Source organism: Thalia democratica, chromosome 3, assembly GCF_965202585.1.
Source record: "Thalia democratica chromosome 3, ktThaDemo2.hap1.1, whole genome shotgun sequence".
NCBI lineage: Eukaryota > Metazoa > Chordata > Thaliacea > Salpida > Salpidae > Thalia > Thalia democratica.
The window spans coordinates 80343167-80355655 of record NC_139167.1 but is presented as its reverse complement, the minus strand read 5'-3'; the positions used below and the strand labels follow the sequence as shown (position 1 = coordinate 80355655).

General features: G+C 27.0%; 1 pseudogene; it reads left to right on the top strand.

The window, feature by feature from the left end:
- Positions 1–8268: 8268 nt before the first annotated feature.
- Positions 8269–11662, top strand: LOC145832599 (dnaJ homolog subfamily A member 1-like; annotated as a pseudogene).
- The last annotated feature ends 827 nt before the right edge of the window (positions 11663–12489 follow it).

Sequence of the window (12489 nt, the reverse complement as noted above, 5' to 3'; positions counted from 1 at the left end):
TTTATATGGTATACAAGCATGTTAACTATTTTATTTAAACAAACTCTGTCAAAAACTTGTTAAAAAATAAAATCACTAATATTCCTTTTGAATTGTTTATAACATTGTGTAATAACTCAAGTGGTACTTCTGTTTTATTGGTTAAACAATATAGTTTTTGACAGGGGTTGTTAAAATTTAAATATGTTAGTAATTAGGTAAGGTAAGTTAAGCCATATTTTAAGTGGGTCGGCTGCAGTTGTAAGGCTCTGTATATGTTTTCATTCATAACATTATGAGGTGAAGTGATAAACCAAAATACATAAAAGTAAAATGAAATACAAGTTTTATTACTGCAAAGTTAAATTTATTAAAAATTGTAATATATTAGCCAATCAGAAGCGACGTTAGAACTGCAGCCGTCGTTTTAGTTTGTAACAACGTGCTATTAATGTCTATAAGGTACGCGGTCTAAGAAGTACGCACCCGCGTAAGGTACGCACTAAATTATTAGGGCCCCCCACACAAAATTTCACATTAGGGGGAATTCCCTAAATCGAAAGTGGGCGTGAAAATTTTTGAGATTGATACAAAAAATTATTTTAAAGGCATTTCGCCGGCTCCGCCGGCGAAAAATTTTTCACTTTTACTCCCAACCATTTTTTCTTAAAAACCTAATTACGCTTGGAGCCCAGTTAGTAAGCCTGACAGCCAAACCAGATAAAAGTGTGGTACTGAGCTCTAAGAAGTAGTTCGGTTTTGAGTTAAAGTGGTAGCGGACAGCTTTCGTTATTTGTGCAAAAGTCCCTTCCGCTGCGAGTTCCTCCTCCGGAGGAACTCTTGCTCCCGGGACTTTTGCACAAATAACGAAAGCCGTCCTTTAGGCCGCGTCCTTATGCTGGTCGGCACCTAATTAGTTTTTTGTTTGATGTACGAGTAGTTACGCAAGTTCTTTTAGTATGTTATTTTTCTCTTATACACTTGTGAGTATCCATATGTATGTTTGATATTAAAAACATCTGAATTACAGTAAAGTTTTATGTTTTATAGTATATAACATTGATGTAGTACTCCAAATGGTATAGTTTTGGAGTAGACAATCAATTTATTATTCTATATATAACACTTCACTTATTGTAAATTGATTTATTAATATCATTCTATTGTATTTTGTCTCATAAACTTACTAGTTGTACATACCAGTTAGTTTACCTATAAAAGTCTTCTATCTAATTTATGTTATTATTTAAACAGCCTTAGCTTTATTGTTTTGTTTGTACTGTATGTTGTTAAGTAATTTAATTCTACTTATAGCTCAAAGTTAAGTAAATACTGAACTGAGTTTTAGTGCTATTAACAGATATGTTTAATTTAAAATTGAAATTTTTAATAGTATATATCTATAAGTAATTCGAACTACTAAAAAGTAACACAACAGTTTTACGTTGTAGTTTACTTTATCAGTATCATTCTATATCAATTCGAAAAGTTATATTAATTCAAGTTACCAAGTCTCATAAACAGCAAATAAATTCTTAGTTTAGTGTTTAATTATACTTTAGACCAGCTTTTTTTCATGTTTTACCTCTTATTGGAAAATAATTACTTAACTAATCCCAATTTACACTACTTTGGTGCCGGTTACTCTATGAATCAGTTCCTGTATCATTTGTTTGAGTTACACTAGTAGATTACTTACTGATATTTAAGCGTCGTTAGGCTTCAAAGAGAAAAACAATGGTTAAACTAATCTAAAATTTTCCATTTACATAAGTAAGTATTTACGTCTTAAATTGTATAACAAATGTTTGGACATCTTTTAAATTAGACTCTTACAAAATACCGTTTATGTTCACAGTTTTTCAGGTAATTTTGTAATATTTTTTATTTTTGCATATTTACAATTATTACGTCATCACCCTGTAGTCTCATACAGTATAAACTTAGTAATTTTTACTTACACTTTAGTTGTATATGGATATAATCTTTTGGATTATAAATTATTTAATTTGTTTCAAGTAAGACTAATTGTATGTACATAATAAGTATTGGATAAGGTGTATCTTAATTAAACTAACAGATACAAACATATATGGCAATTAGATCTTAAATATTTTACTGTTGCGTATAAAGGATTCTAATTTTTAAATTACAATCAAATCTTAATATTTAATTATCATGTTGTTGCGCTGGTTTATGTGATTGTTTCTAGTTTCATATCACAGACAACATGTGTATTTAACTATAAATTTAAAAGATTAAACTGTTTTTCAAGTAAATCAAGTAAAATTTTTAATAATAAACGTCTTAAATTTTCTACACAAAGTTCTACAAATTGTATGCATTATCATACTAACGAAAGGTCTTATTTTGTCTATTTAATTTTGGTGTTTGTTTTCGACTCAATATTAAATATTACAACATTTGAATTGAAAGTAAAGTTTTATGTTTTATAGTATGTATCCTGTGTTTTGCGTACTACAAATGATACAATTTTGTAGTAGATAACTCTGGTATTATTCTATAACTAACACTTCAGCTTACTTTTCTATTATGTTTATCAGTATCATTGTATTGTAATTCAACTAGTTATGTTACTACATAATATTCAATACTAAGTGTGTCTCGTAAATAAATTACCAGTTAAGTATTCAATCATATCTTAATTTTTTTGCTTATAAAGGTCAATTGAAAGTTAGTTATGGCATTACTCTAGTTTAATCACAGTTAGACATAACAATTTATAATACTTGTTAACATTGAATTATATATTATTAATTGAACTATATTGGTTTATTAGAAAGTAAAGACTTTAGATTGTATTGGATTTATCGATCTAAGTAAATAAAGTATTGTGCATGTTGAACTAATCACAATCTGAAAATTATAAGACTAAAAGCTAAATAGTATTGTTTTATTCATGAAAAATGTTAACGTACTTGTTCTAACAATTCTGATTTTTTATCGTTTACATGAAGTTTTTGTTTTTTTTTTTTTGCACAAAATTTTGTGGCCGAAATGATCGAGACATTAGTTTTTGAGTACGGGCAAATTAAAAAAAAGTTAAATGTTCATTTTTATTGAATTTTGATGCTTGAAAATTTGCATAAACTTTCATGTTTACAGTTCAGTCTAGTTTCCAGATAAAGCTTGGTTCTATCTATTAGGTAAACTTAATGTTGTTAATATAAATTTAATTGTCTCGAAATGTTTATGGAGTTGAATATTTAAACTAATAAAGTTTACAAAAACAAACCTAAAAATTATAAATAAATTAAAAAAACTTGTTGAAGTATTGTGTAAAAATAATCAACTTGTTTGAGTTTTGTTTGTTGAATAAATAAAGTAAAAGTGTTTGTATATTTCAATAAATATGTTTGTTCGTTGACCTCGAATGTAACTAGTTCATTAAAAGTTTATTAAAGATTTTTTACTTTGCCTAACAGTTTCATTAATGTTTTGATATATTTTAATCTAGTTTGGAAACTTAAGCTAAACCTTAGTGTGGGATAAACATTTTTTCACACACTTATTACTAAAGGTTCTATTTAATATCTATTTGTTTATACAAATTCTTTTTGTTATGAACATAGTTTGAATATTAGTATCTGCTAATTGTTTCTAACTCACAACATGCAAACAGATACAAGTTTGAAAGGTATTTGAAACAACAAAGGAGCTAAACTAAAACAAATTAAGATTTTAAACTTAATAGTATTTAATAAAAACTCAATAAAATACGCTTACAAATAAAAACTTTTACTTTTCATACCAGAACTTGGTACAAGATAAGCATAACTAACAAAACCAAATACAAAACCCAGTAACGAAGACCAAATGATATCAAGGACAGATATAAAAGTTTTATAAACGTATTAGCTATTTATAAATCATTTAGTCTTCCAAACAACTACCACGATCAAAACTTTTCCAACAACTAACAACAATTCGACTGAAGTTAAAAAAACGAAACCTCCAATTTGTAAGCTTTCTGTCTGACAAAGATTACGTAGAAATAACTATAAAATCTCATTAAAATTTCAAATAAACTTAAAGGTTTTAAAAGGGAAGTTAGTAAAAGTTATTATTTAACACGTCAGAAAAAAGAACAAACTATTTAGTTGCTTATGTTTTAGAATTTGTTCGAAATATTATCCAAAACGTCTGATATGACTATGGAAAAAAATTGTGAATCAAAAAACAAGTTAACGCGTTGTATAAATAGTTTACTTAAAAGTAATTAAACTTTTAAGAGAGCTTTTTATTTACTGCAAACTTTATATAATGTTTATGAAAAACAAAAAACACTAACATTTTATAAACTTTAAATTTATTTATTGCTTAAAACTTATCAATTGCTTTCACATAAAGCTATTGAAGACATTACTTACACTGAATTCACTCGTTTCAAAATGATTTCTTTCTCTGTGGTTAAAGTCAAATATTTTAAAATGGAGATGTATTTTACTTTATTATATTGTTGGTGTTCATTTAAATCATTTATGCTGGCATTATTGATACAACTAAACTTTCCAAGTAGAAACAGCAACAGTACACAACGTTTTAGATTCAGAAGCACACCTATGTAAGTTTTCAGCGTGGTTCGAATAGAAAATTTGTTTTATTTAAATACTTTATACTTACCATAATACTCAAAGTATTGAGAAAAGTATACTACTACAAAACAGTGAAAATTTAAGTTCGTAGCAAAATGTATGTAAGATAAATTTTATTTTGCTATTAGGCTTAATTTTCACGAGGCTTCATTGACTATTATCAAGTTACTTCTGCGTACTTTTAACTGTAAAATAAAAAAATAAATCCAATAATGCTTATCATTGATATTACTACTTAGATTGAAAACTCATAAGTGCAAAATATTTTTAGGTTTTCTAAAAATCAAAAGTAGCTTACTTTAATGCTTGTGTTAATCAAACGTAAAACAATTTTATTCAAAACGTTATACTTGCTTTAAAAAACTTTAAGTCTACTTTATTGCTTACTAAATATAAACATAGTAATTTAATTGCATATTATTTTCAGCTTGAAAAATGATAAATCTTATGTAACAACGAAAAAAAAAAACAGTTGGTCTAGGCTTAATTATCTGTACAATATCCAATGTTAAAGTAAAAATGGATACTAAATCAGCTCAATCTAACATATACTTTTACTTAAATGTATACTTGCATTTGAAAATGCTGCACAATAAAAAAGTTGTTGATATTCAAACAAAACTTCAACCACCTTTAAAAGATGTAAAGAAGAAAATGTTTTTTGAAGTAGAGTTTCGTGCTCGACATGATAGTAAAATTTAATTTTGCAAAAAAAAAAACAAGGTTTAAAAAAACAAGCTAGAAGTTTAAAACCAGGTTAAAGTTATAAAAATAAATAAAGAGAGACCACGTGATAAAACAAAATTTCTGCTTAAATTCGCCATAAGAAAGTATCGTGAATATTAAATGTTAAAAACCCTAATTTTTCATCGTTTTGATAAACTTTTTGGTGTTTTGTAGCATGAAATTTTCCGCCAGAAAACATGGAAATGTTTATATGTAAGTATTGGCAAGTTTGAAAAGAAAAGAAAAAAAAATCCAAAAAAAACTTTTACTTGTTCATTATCATTCAATTTTATAGCATAAAAATTTGCATAAATTTCAATGACTACAGTTGGTATGGTCTTTAGACAAAAATTACTTTTTTATTAAGTATATTGATGTAATTAGTTCTTTAAAAGTTTATAAAAAAATTACTTTGACTCATAGTTTCATTAGTATTTTGATACGTGTTAATATAGTTTGTAAAGTTAAACTTTAGTGTCCTAAAAAATGTTTACTCACATATTTATTGCAACTAACGGTTCTCTTTACTACTAGTTTGAAGTGTTGTTTTATAAATAAGTACTACACAAATCAACAAGCTTTATAAACTAGATTTAAATAACTAACGATGTAAATAATAGCTGTTAGCTTAAGTATTAAGTAAGATAACATTAGATTAAATTGTTAGTTTTATCACTTTTTTAAATGACAAACATAAACTAGTTTTTGTATATAAAAAGATATAATTATACTTTAGTTGAACCAGATAAATAATACTGAAATAACCAAGATAAAAGGAAATAACTTTAGTTAAAATCTATATACAGCAACAAGTTCACACATATTAACTTTTGAAGAATGATAACATTTTAAAAATCATGATAGATTTTAGCTTAGTTTTTACGTAAGTTACATGATAAGTGAAATGTGCAGGTTTTTGTATATAGTTTAAACAACACAGTATTATGAATTGATGATAGTTCATCTTTCTAAGTTTTCAGCAGTTCATTGTGTTAAAACATTAAGAGTTTATTAAAAGACCCACTTAAATCTAAATAAGTGTCTAACTACTTTTGAATAACTTGAATTTATTACTGTTTTGAACAGATTATCTAAGTGAACAATACTACTCAAAAGTATTAAAAGTATACATTAGCAAGTTATTTGACTATACACAGTCAAGTCTTATAGATAAGTTTGTCAGTGCACACTTGAAAAAAAAAATTGTCAAGTTTTAAGAAGTATGTACACTTACTTATAAACTTGATGAAGTGTTTTTGTGTTTATGTCGAAACTTAATTGTTTTATGTGTATTAAACTGATAAATTAAGAAATAATGCTAAACTTAAGTCATGTAAAAATAAGTTATTGTACAAAATAACGACCAAATTGATAATAGTGAGTTGTGAAGTTAAGCTAAGCATTAATGTCTGCATAAATGTTTATTCACATACTTATTGCAACTATGTAAACTAGAGTGAAGTATTGTTTTAATAATAAGTACACAAACCAATAAGTTTCTACAAAAAGTTATTGAGAAAAAACTTCACTAATTAATCACAAGCTTAATGTAATAGTATTAGCAACACGACTTAATTTTAGACTCTTGTAGAATACTTTTTGTTTAAGCAGTTAGTTAATGGTTAAAAATGTAAACCTTTGAACTAAAATGAAGGTTTAAAGCGGAAATTAGGAATATAGCAGTGGTATTTGTTATGAAGATGCTAGTGCCTGCTATGTGTTTCAATTTCTAACTCATATCATACAAAAGCATACAAGTTTGAAACGTGTTCAAAAACCAAATAGTTCAAACTCAAAGCTTTGAAGTTTCAAACTTCCATTTTGTCTATTTTTCATCATTTTTATAAAGTGTTTGGTGTTTTTTAAAGCAGAATTTTATGCTGAAATCGATAGTAAAATCTATTCTAAAATAAAACAAAGTTTAAAAAAGTTATAGCCAAAAGTTTAAAACAAGCTTAAAATTTTCAAAGCGAAAGAAGAGAAACCACGTGATAAAATTAATTTTCCGGCTCAAATTTGCCATAAGAAAGTATCGTGAAATAAATCTTATTTTTTATCGTTTTGATAAATTTTTTGGTGTTTTTTCGCATAAAATTTTCCGCCAGAAACGACGGAAATGTTTATTTTTAATTATTGGAAAGTTTAAAATAAATAGAAAAATCTTCCGAAAAAAAGTTATACTTGTTCATTATCATTCAATTTTATAGCATAAAAGTTTGCATAAATTTCAATGACTACAGTTGGTATGGTCTTTAGACAAAAATTACTTTTTTATAAAGTATATTGATGTATTTAGTTCTTTAAAAGTTTATAAAACAAATTACTTTGACTAATAATTTCATTAGTATTTTGATACGTGTTAATATAGTTTGTCCTTTATATAGCTAAATTTTAGTGTTCTAATAAATGTCTACTCACATATTTATTGTAACTAAGGGTTCTCTTTAATACTAGTTTGATGTGTTGTTTTATAAATAAGTTCTACACAAATCAACAAGCATTATAAACTGGATTTTACAAGTATCAATGTAATTAATAGCTCTTAGCTTAAGTATTAAGTAAGATAACATTAGACTAAATTGTTAGTTTTATCATTATGTTATTTAATAGATAGCATATTTTTATCAAAAAAATGTGCTCAAAGCAATTTTAATGAATCTCGTTTATAATTTAATTTAAATATCAAGTATATTTTGTGATACTTGATTATGGGGTAACTCATAATTCGTTTAACTTGAGGTCTAAATGAAGCTTTATATTTTTAATGAATAGTATATTTTTATTAAAATAATGTGCTTTAAGCAGTTTGAATAAATATCGTTTGTAATTTAATTCAAATTTCAAGTATACTTTATCTTGATGCTTGATTATTGAGCTTCCTCTAACTCGTTTAACTTGAGGTCTTAATGAAACTTTATATTTTTAATGATTAGTATATTTTTATTAACTCGGTGTAACTAGAACAGCAACTGATGCTGAATTGAAAAAAGCTTACAGGAAAATGGCCATGAAATTTCATCCTGATAAGAACCCGGGAAACAATCAAGCTTCTTAGAAGGTATTCTATTAGTTCTACGTTGATAGTTCAATAAGTTACTTTACTTGATTTAAAATATTTAGTATCACTAAAATTTGAGTATAGTACTTTTTAGAAAAATAATGCATTTTAAACTAACTTTTAGATTTGAATGCTGTTAAGCTTCTACTGTTAGATTATAAAAATCGTATTTGAACATAATATGTTCTATTTAAGTATTCGCTTTTTAGTTCTAATATTAATTTTGCCTTTAACTTTTTTGCACAGTACAACTTTGAATAACTTTCATCTAGGAAACAAATATATCACGGTTCAGAAAATTTCTTTTCTTTTAAATATTTCAAGTAAAAACTCCATATCTTGTAATTTTAATCTCACCAACACTACAAACTTCAATAGTTAAAGGAGATTTTTCTTACTTAAATTTACTTTATATTTTAAGGCATTTCTTTACAAACAAGTTTTGCACAGTTCAAAAATTCCTTTACTTATATCACATCACTTCTATATTTTCTTTTTCAAACAAAAGTACACAACAGTTCCAGGAAATATCTTACGCGTACGAGGTTTTGTCAGACGAGGAGAAGAGAGCAATATACGACGAGGGGGGCGAGCAAGCTCTGAAGAAAGGAGGCAGGAACCAACATCAGGACCCCACGGACTTTTTCGACTTTCGGTTCGGTTTTGGTGGAAGTAAGTTGTTGAATTTTATGCTGGAAAAACTTTGGAAAGAATATCAAAATTTTTAGCGATGCTGATGACGGTTTATACTTAAAAATAGCACGTAGTTTTAGATATCCTAGTAATAACTTTTTGAAAAATACTTTGATTTTACAATATGATAAAGGTTTACAATCCAAACGCTTTTGGTAGTTATGTAGTTATCGGTATTCATTTTAACTTTTGTTTGCTTCAAGTGGGTGGGCAACGCGGACCGCCGAAGGTAGCGGACGTCGTGCACGAGCTGAAGGTCTCGTTGGAGCAAATGTACAGCGGCGCCACCAGACAACTGAAAATAAACAGGAAGGTTGTGTGCAAGCAGTGCAGCGGTAGAGGGGGCAGCAACGTTAGAAGTTGCAGGGACTGCGATGGTCAGGGTATCAGGTCCATCTATCAGAATTTGGGAATGAACATGGTTTGACGGGTGAGTGTTTTAGTATTGTAATATGTATATATAATATTTTTGTTTAATATCATTAGTACTTTATTGTATGATCTAAACAGTTTAAATATATATTTGTTAAGAAACTTTTTTTTGTAAGAACAATAATGAAGTTTTTGGAATTAATGTTAACCTATATCATAATATCTGTGGTTTTCAAATACAACAAACATGTCATTTTTGCAATGGTGAAGGAAACATTATTGGTGACAAATGCAATAAATGTCATGGAAAAAAGTCTTTTACCCAACCCTTAATCATTTTAGTTCACATTGATAAAGGTTTTCTTTTGTTATTATTTACATTTCACAAACGGTTTTATTTTAAAAAACATCTTAATCTTTATTAACTAAAGGTGTCTTTTTAAAGTATTAATTACAAACACATTGATAAGTTGTATGAGATAACCAAGCCACTTAATTATTAAAAAAATCTGAACTATTCACAATTTAAGCAGAAAGAATTTAAACAATTTATTTAAATTCAATTGAATTCTCAAACAAAGTTAGCGTACTTGTTTTAATAGTCTTTATTGTTTCATAAACAAACATTACATTATTGTACTTTCACAGGAATGAAAACGGGACACATAGTCAAGTTCACGGGCGCGGGAGACGAGGAGCCCGGCAAGATCGCAGGTGACGTCATAATCGGATTAAAGCAGAAGCCCCACGACGTTTACACGAGGAACAACATGGACCTGCACTTGCAAATTGATATTTCCTCAAATGAGGCTCTCACCGGGCTCCAGCGCGTCATAAAGACTCTGGATGGAAGAAAACTTCTCGTCACAAACGGACCCTGTATGTAGTTGTTTGTTTTATTTCTATGGTTGAGTGGTAAATCACTATATTTAAATATGAAAAGATCAAATTTTCACAGGCGACATCAAAGACGGCTGCTTGGTGAAATGCATAATTGGGGAAGGAATGCCGAAGCGCAGAAACCCGCTGATAAAAGGAAGGATGGTTGTGAAGTTCGTTGTAGTTTTTCCACCAGGCGGGTTGAAGGATGAGAAAGTATTGAAGCAACTGGAAGGCCTCCTCCCGCCCAAGAAGACTGTTGAGGTTGAAGATAATTACGAAGAAGTCACTTTGGAACCGTAAGTTGCTAATGTGAAACAACTACCGTTCTAATTAATATTTTTACTAAAATATGGCTATTTCTAGCAACTTTAAAATAAATTTCTTAACCTTTATTTATTTATTTATTTAAAATTCTTTATCTTAAAATCTTTGTTAAACATCTCTTCTTTTTATTAACTTTTTGAATAAAAAGATTGTTTTTTTTAAATCTCTAACAAGCATGATTAATTAAAAATTCGATTATTATAAATTGTAAAGTTATTCAATCTATAATATTATTTTTCTTTTAGATACAATATTCTACCATCTCGTGCAACTGACCCACAAGACGATGATTCGAACGAAATAGATCAAGGTGAGGAATTTTTCCGTAGTTTTTTTAATATTTAGTGGAAAAACTTAACAAGTTGTATTGTGGTTAAAAATAACTTTTATAGTTTAGCTATTTTAGGAAATTTATTTAGTTGTCGTGCATATATTTGTTTTTACTCTTAGATAATAACTGAAGAATAACTTTTATTGTATATATGTCTACATACACAATTAGCTTAAGTGAGCTTAAATTAAATGAATTAGTTTATTAATTAGTTTTAAAAGTTATATTTTGTAAAACTGCAAATATAGCAAATGACTGTATCAGTATTTTGAATGGATTTCTTTAAAACACCTGAAAGAAGTTAGTATAATCGCTTTAAAAAAGCAACTAAACATAGTTTTACTTTAAATTAGTCTACTAAAAGTTAAAATCTAGACACAACGTAAAATTTAGCTTATATGTTTTTGTATAGTTTACGTAATTTTATACCTTGTATGTAGAAAAATATATAAAAAAAGTTTTATTTTTTATCAAAAGAGTTGCATTCTTTATTTGTTTTCAACAACCAAACAAGACAATCAAAGTGCTTCAAGAAAGCATTTTTAAATGATTTTTAAGCTTAAACGGTTTTTCTTAAACGGTCTTAAATACATAGTATGTACTTATAAAATTTTTGTTTAGTTTATAAGTAATAATAAGCTAATTTATAATTTATTTACAATTATAGAACCACTTCGCTAAGAATTTATGAAGTCCATACTGACTTGATATTTCTAATTATCGTTTCTGTAATGCTGAGTTGTAAGCGTTTTTAATATCAGTGTAAACTACTTGAATACATATGCTTTAGAGATAAGGAACTATCCATGAATATAAGCATATTAATGATTGAATGTTTTACTAGCGGTTAGGGACAAAACCAACTTTATAGATATTTGAGCTCCCATCTTAAACTTTATATATGGTGATTTTAATCTTTTGAGCTATAAAAAAAAAATAAACTTAAAAGAAAAGTCAACAACTATTACACTTAAAACATCATTTACTAATTTCAACAAAATATATAGGCACATAGTTATTGACAGTAGTTAGTGTTCAATGTACAAATATGATAAGACTTATATTTAAGCTTTGAAATTTTAATATTCAATTTAGCTTATTTTTCATCGTTTTAATATATTTTTTGGGGTTTTTTAGCATGAAATTTTGTGCAAGAAACGATAGACAAGTTTATTTTAAAGTATTGGCAAGTTTAAAAAAAAGTAAGAAAAAAATTCCAAAAAAATTATACTTGTTTATTATCATTCAATTTTGATGGTAAAAAATTTGCATATTTTAAATGATATTGCAATTTGCTATAAATCAAGTAATAGAAAGTTTTTCAACTTAAGTAGCTTTAAAAAGACCATTATATTTTATTTTCACAGTTTATTATAAACAAAACAATGTTTCACTCCTATATTAAGATACAAGAGATCTTCAGTTGTTTAAAATAAATCAAAACAATTGTAGAAAAAATAAGTTTAAGGTATATATATTAAAGTATAATAAGTAAAACTAAATTAAAA